Source organism: Tursiops truncatus, chromosome 7, assembly GCF_011762595.2.
Source record: "Tursiops truncatus isolate mTurTru1 chromosome 7, mTurTru1.mat.Y, whole genome shotgun sequence".
NCBI classification, from domain to species: Eukaryota; Metazoa; Chordata; class Mammalia; order Artiodactyla; family Delphinidae; genus Tursiops; species Tursiops truncatus.
Window position 1 is genome coordinate 2966765 of NC_047040.1, and position 7076 is coordinate 2973840.

The window sequence follows — 7076 nt, forward strand, 5'->3', positions numbered from 1 at the left end:
TGTGCTGGGCACAGCGCCAGGGGCCTTCTACAGTGACGCCCCAAAGCACCTATGGCCACCCCTTCACAGGTGAGGAAACAGGCCTGTTTTCACTGTGCAGAGCTGGGATTCGATTCGATCGCAGGCAGTTCGGTGCCGTCGCCTCTGTGCTACCCGTTTTTTCCTTCTTAATGTGGACTGTTTCTTGTAAGGAGAAGGTGCTAGGGTGAGAGGCTGAGTAGGCTCCTGGTGTGACCTTGGGCAGCCTGGGCAGGCGCTGGGATGGAGCTGCCATCACGATGATGGGCTGCACTGACCTGCAGGCACCCCTGCCTGTCTCCGCCCCCACTCAGAAAACAGTCAGGGAGCGACCTGCCCGGCCTCCTGCGAGTGTGTCTGTTGGGAAGACAGCCCGTTGGAAGGAAGGAGCTCCTCGGTAGCCATCCACAGCCCAGGGATTGTGGCTGGGGGGCGTTAGCCAGGAGGGATGCTTTTGAGGGCCATACGCAAACTATTCTTGAAGCTGCCATCAGTCTGGTGTCCTCTCTCCCTGTAGCACATTTATGAAACCGAGTAAAGATGGGCAACCTCACGGCCCATCTCACCCTGTTCCCATGGAGAAGAAACCAAAGTCAGATCCAAGTTCAACTCCAAAAATAGCCTTGAGAAATACTGCAGATCCCTCCTAAATTTGTTTTACAAGGAACCAAAGGGCAGTTACGCTCATAAAAGAGAGAAAAGTTGTCTTAAAACCTCTTTCCTCTCACTCTCTCAAAGGCCCCAGCCTACTGCTTGTTCTCCACACCGCACCTCCACCCCTACCCCACAGACATACGATCCTCTGGCCAGGAGCCTGCTCTTCGGTGTTTAAACACAGTCCGTGGGATGGGGCTGATGACGGATGACAGGCCACCTTTTCCAAGCACATAAACTCACCAGAGGGATGAAGAAGCCGCTCAAAGCCACACAGGTGGACAGGGGTCCAGCCAGATCCCAGCGAGCTCGAGTCTAGCCCTGGGACCCCTGACCACGGCTCTAAATGGCCTTCCATCCCAGCATCTACAACACGGCAGCTAGATCCAAACTGTAGCGCGTCGTTACCATTTCTGTGAGTCGTGTTATACCGCCTTTTCCTGGTTAGATACGGCCTGGGGACGCACACTCTCTCACACGCACAATCATACATGTACCCCAAATGGAGATCATCTCGTTTCCTTGTTCTGTAATCTGCCCTTTCCAATTAACTCTATACTGTGAGAAAAATTTCCCATGTACTTAATTTTTAAAGTTTTTCACCATCATCTGGATTTAATCTACTTGAACAGCCATCTAGTGCGGGCACTCAAGACGGTTCCACTCACTCTCATATAAATAACCCTGGGGGCAGGTCATTCCACACAAGTCCTTTAGCACGTCTCTAATTATGACCTTGGAATACATTCCTAGGAAGGAAATTACTGGGAACAAACATTTCAAGACTTTGGGTACATATATCTAATCTGTCCTCCACGAAGACTGTGCTGATTTTCATATTTGATGCACAAGAGGGAATTTCATCTCCAGGAGACTCAGGGTTTTTCTCCGGAGGGAATCCACCTGTCCAGCCTGAGGCTCACTCTGCATTCTGCTGGATCTTAGTTCTCTTGGCCCCAGGCTGTTGCACCCTCCCGAGCTGCCATCTCCACCAGGGATGTCCTTTCTGTGAAGATGATCTCAGTTCAGAGCTGCTTCTTGGCTTGCAGGAAGCCCTGTCTCCAGAGCAACTGTATCCCTGGGAGCTCATTAATGTGAGCAATTTGGGAACAATACATACCTGGCCAAGTCCACTTCCCAAATCCTTTCCCTTTGTTTTTTTGGGTTCTTTGACTTCCAACCAATTATTTTCTGGGGATTTCCATGACAAAGCTCTGGAGAAGGGGCCATTTACCTAGCTTGGGACACAAAGAAAGCCAGTTCATCTTATTTTTCAAATTAAAACTGTCCTCAGCTTCCCTGGCCAGCTTAGCGGAAATCTCTGTTGGCCTGTCAGGGAAGCCAAAGAAGGTTAGCTGCTTCCATGCAGCCCTCCAGGGGCCCACCTGCTCGGCTGGGCGCTCCTGGTGGGAAAACAGGAGGGTGATCGTTTGTGATGGTGTGTAATCCACCACTGTCCCTCTTTGACTTTACAGGCAGCCCCAGGGAAAGACTCATGAGAAGAGTGCAGAACACAGGTGGGCAGAGGGAGAGCAGTGCCCGGCGTGGTGATGTCACTTGTGCACATCACCCCTTGCCTCCCCAGCTCACCCTGGGCCTGAGCAGTGCCCCTCGGTGGGGAGGGCCCACAGCTCCCGCTTTCTTCCCTGACCCCACCCCACGGCGGACCCCTGAGCAGGGGGGCCCTGAGGAGCCCCACAGCTCCTGCCTGAGGTGGCCCTGGGGAGTCTGGCATCATCCCACGTGGCCCTGGCAGGTGCTCATTCTGCTGCCAAGGTTGGACGCCTCATGAGGCTCTTGCCCCCTGCCCACACCTCTTCAGAGGATGGGCGACTCACACGGCAATTCCAGGAACACTTCTCAAGGCATCTTAGAAACTCGTTTCCTGGAAAAGTCAACCATCTACTCAGTGACCCTCCAGGAGATAACGTGGGAGGGGCCCTCACAGCCCGGGGTGTGGGACGGAAGTGGTTGAGGGTGGCTTCTGCCCAGAGGACTAGGGCTGGGGGCCAGGACAGAGCTGCCAGAGGCCTCTGCTTACCTCACCCATGTGTGCACACACCCAGACATACGCACATTCACGGACACACACACACGCAAAGACACACACCCAGACATATGCACTGCACGGACACACACACACACGCAAAGACACACACTCAGACATACGCACATGCATGGACACACCCACCCACATGCAGACACACACCCAGACATACGCACGTGCACACACACACACACATGCAAAGACACACACCCAGACATACACACACGCATGCACGTGCACACACACACACACGCACGGAGTGGTCCCTGGCTCTCAAAGGCAAACCTGAAGCAGCTGTTAGAGTGGTCTGTCTGTGGGAACAATGGCCTGTACCCTAGCCCTGGGGACAAGGCATTTTCTCAGGAGTTGCTGGGACACCCGGTCTCGTTCTATCACCTGATTGGCTGGGCTTTGGAAACAGCCTCTGCAGCAGGTTATTAGATGTTGTCCCCTCTCACGGCCCAGACAAAGGGGGGCCGAGGTGGCACCAGCTCTTGAGTGTGCTGGATTGAACAGTGTCCCCCCCCAAATTCATGCTCACGTGGAACCTCAGCATGTGACCTTCCTTGGAAACAGGGTCTTTGCAGATGTAATTAGTTAAGTTAAAAAGAGGTCATGCTGGATTAGGGTGGGCCCGACCCAATGTGACTGGTGACCTTATAAGAAGGGACGACACGAAGACACACAGACAGAAGGTGGCAAGGACTGGTGGGACGCAGCTCGGAGCCGGGGAACACCGAGGAATGCCGACATGAGCAGAGGCTGGAAGAGGCGGGAGGGACCCTGCCCTGGAGCCCTGAGGGAGAGCGTGGCCCTGACAGGACCTCGATCTCGGGACGTCTAGCCTCCAGAAAACTGTGAGGGAAAACACATTCTGTCGTTTTTAAGCCACCTGGCTTGCGATAATTTGTTAAAGGCAGGCCTAGGAAACTACAATGGTCCTTTGGTATCCTCAGGGGATGGGGTCCAGGACCCCCATACATACCCAAATCTGCAGAGGCTCAAGCCCCTTGCAACTGACCCTCTATCTGAGGGTGCAGAAGGGCTGAGTGTAAGAAGAAAGTCATTTGTGTTTGTTTATATGTTTATTTATAATAAAATCTCAAACTAATAATACAAAAATTCTGCTTTGGCTTATTAATTCTCATTAAGCACCTTATTCACTGGTGTTGGGTTCTTTGCCCTCAGCCCCGTGATGTGCAGATGCCTGACCACAAACCCGGACTGGACGGAAAGCCCCTGGCGAGCAGAACCTGGCCTCCATGCCAGCCAAGACTGGTGACCTGACGAGGAAGAGGGAAACCTGAATGCTCTCTGGGTCCTCCTAAACCTCTACAGCAGAACTATTTCACTTGAAGGAAAGTTCCAGATCAGGTGCACATATACTCAAATGTACTTACAAACACACATTCCAAAGTCCAACCTAAATGTTTAAAAATTACCCACAATAGCCAAGCTGTGCAAACAACCTATATGTCCATCAAGAGATGAAGGGATAAACAAAGTGTGGTCTATCCATACAGCGGAATATTACTCAGCCTTAAAAAGGAGGAAATCTTGTCATATGTGACAACATGGATGAACCTTGAAGACATTATGCTAAATGAGATAAGCCGGTCAAAGAAAGACAAATACTGCAGAACTCTATTTACAAGAGGTACCGAAAATAGTCAAGTTCATAGAATCAAAGAGTGGGAGGGTGGTTGCCACGGGCTGGGGGGAGACGGAAATGGGAGCTGCTAATCAAGGGGCACAGAATTTCAGGGAAGCAACATCAATCAGTTCTGGAGACCTGGTGCACGGCATCGTGCCGACAGTGAACAAGACGCCACTGAACGCCTGAAACCGTGCTGAGAGGGTAGAGACCGCACGCCATGTGTGCATGCAACAACGCAACATCTAGCGAAACTCTATCTAGCAAAAAAGATTCTGTCTCACACAGGTGGCCAACGGGCACATGAAAAGAGGCTCAACGTCGCTAATCATTAGAGAAATGCAAATCAAAACTACCTTGAGGTATCACCTCACACCTGTCAGAATGGCCATCATCAAAAAATCTACAGACAACAAATGCTGGAGAGGGTGTGGAGAAAAGGGAACCCTCCTGCACTGTTGGTGGGAATGTAAATTGATACAGCCACTACGGAGAACAGCATGGAGGTTCCTTAAAAACTACAAATAGAACTATCATACGACCCAGCAATCCCACTACTGGGCATATACCCTGAGAAAACCATAATTCAAAAAGAGTCATGTACCAAAATGTTCATTGCAGCTCTATTAACAATAGCCAGGACATGGAAGCAACCTCAATGTCCACTGACAGATGAATGGATAAAGAAGATGTGGTGCATATATACAAGGGAATATTACTCAGCCACAAGAAAGAATGAAATAATGCCATTTGCAGCAACATGGAGGGACCTAGATATTAGCATACTAAGTGAAATAAGCCATATAGACAAAGACAAATATCATACGACAGCACTTACATGTGGAATCTAAAAAAAATTATACAAATGAACTTATTTGCAAGACGGAAACAGACTCACTGACATGGAAAACAAACTTATGGTTACCAAAGGGGAAGGGGGGGTATAAATTAGGAGTCTGGGATTAGCAGATACAAACTACTATATATAAAATAGGTAAACAAGGTCTTACCGTATAGCACCGAGAACTATATTCAATATCTTGTAATAACCTATAATGGAAAACAATGTGAAAAGAATATATATACATATTTATAACTGAATCACTTTGCTATACACCAGAAACACAACATTGTAAATGAACTATACTTCAATAAAAAAAAATTTTGTCTCTAAAGACAAGACCCAATTTTTGTGTACTTTAAAACATATTTAATAAACCTGAAAAATACTTAAAAATGATCAATCACTGTTCTCTTCCGTTAGCTTGGATAATTTTAAAATAATGATATCGTTCAGCGTTAGTGACACGGGCTGTAAAACGTTTTAATACTAACAGCTACCATTGAGCGCGCAGCGTGTGCCTGCGCTCTGCGCGGGTGGTTTCTGAGGAGGAGCGTGACAGGCCCTCCATCACCGGGAGTGGGGCTGCCCCACGGCCCCCTGCCAGCCCAGCTACCCATCGGGCCTTTATCTGCAGGCCACACTCCACGAGGCCCTTCGCGAGAGCGGGGAGCGGGCGGGTCAAGGCAGGCCTGCTAGCCGGGGCTCCGGGCCGCGGGCTTTGGCGCAGGGACCCCCATGGCTTCCCCGACCCTCCTGAGATCCTCCTGGCATCTAGAACCTTCCCCAGCTCATAGGTGCCGTGCCAACAACCGCCTCACCAGAATCCCATGCGGGCGGAAACCGGGGGCTACGACATTTTACTTAATTAACGCATCCCCCTTCGAGGGAGACCCCATTACCCTCCCCACTTTATGGACGAGGAGGTGCGGGCACAGAGCCATGGGGGGGGACAGTAGGAAGGCTGTCGCGTGGCTGAGCTTGGCCTTTTCTGTCGGGTTTAACACCATTAGTCTTCATAGGCTATGATGGCAGGAAATACACTTCCAAAGGTTTGAAAACAGGTACCCAACTGTTTTTCCGGAACACGCGACATTCTGACTTCATGAAATTAGGGGACAGCTTTCAGAGCAGACCTTTCAGACGAGAGCGCTCGGAAAACACATTCTTCCGATAAAACCGTCCTCTGCCTCGTAGGGACCAGCTCCCCTCAGTCCGTTTTCTTTCAAGTGAAAACGGTCATACGGGGCTACATATTGAAATGTGAGAAACAAGTGGCCTGCTGTCCCGCAGAAGGTTACTTTCCTTGGTCAAAACTGGAAAATCTCATTAACCTGCCGTCGGTGGTGCAGAAGAGAGTGGCCACTTAGGAAGACCTGAGGCAGGAGACGCCTTTCCACCAAGGACGACCCCGACCCCACCCCACGCACCTCCGGCCAGCAAAGCACGTGGGGAGGGACGGCCCGGTCCCTGAAGACGCCACAGTCGGAAAACTGACTCTGGAAGGACCCCTTGCTCAGCGCTGGGCCTTGGGCCGTGCGGCCTGCGGGCGAGGGCCTGCGGGGTTCGGGGGTCAGTGGTCAGGGGTCGGGCGCGCCCCGCGGTGCCGAAGGGGAGGAGTCCCCGCGAATAACCGCGAGCGGCCGGACTTGCAGGAGGGAAGCAGGGGCCGCGCTTCTGAAGCGCCGCCTCCGGCAAACGCACGTGTCACAAGTCACGGGGTGATTCCCCCGAGCCCGGCGGTGCTGTCCTTCCGCGTGCGCACCGCCGCCCTGCTGTCACTGGACAAGGCTCGTCGGGACCCGCCCCGCCCCCGGTCCCGCCGCCGGTCCCGCCCCGACCGCGGCACCCAGCTGCCGGCC

General features: G+C 51.8%; 1 long non-coding RNA gene across 2 annotated transcripts; it reads right to left on the minus strand.

Annotated features, from left to right (window-relative positions):
* Nucleotides 1-1386: 1386 nt before the first annotated feature.
* LOC141279048 (uncharacterized) lies at nt 1387-6873 on the minus strand. 2 transcript variants are annotated; one of them, XR_012332796.1, is made up of 4 exons: nt 6288-6873; nt 5384-5423; nt 1793-1910; nt 1387-1678 (listed from the first exon to the last, which is right to left on the minus strand). It is a non-coding gene; the product is annotated as an uncharacterized lncRNA (long non-coding RNA). The 2 variants fall into 2 exon arrangements; XR_012332795.1 differs by having other exon boundaries at nt 1387-1910.
* Between the last annotated feature and the right edge of the window lie 203 nt (nt 6874-7076).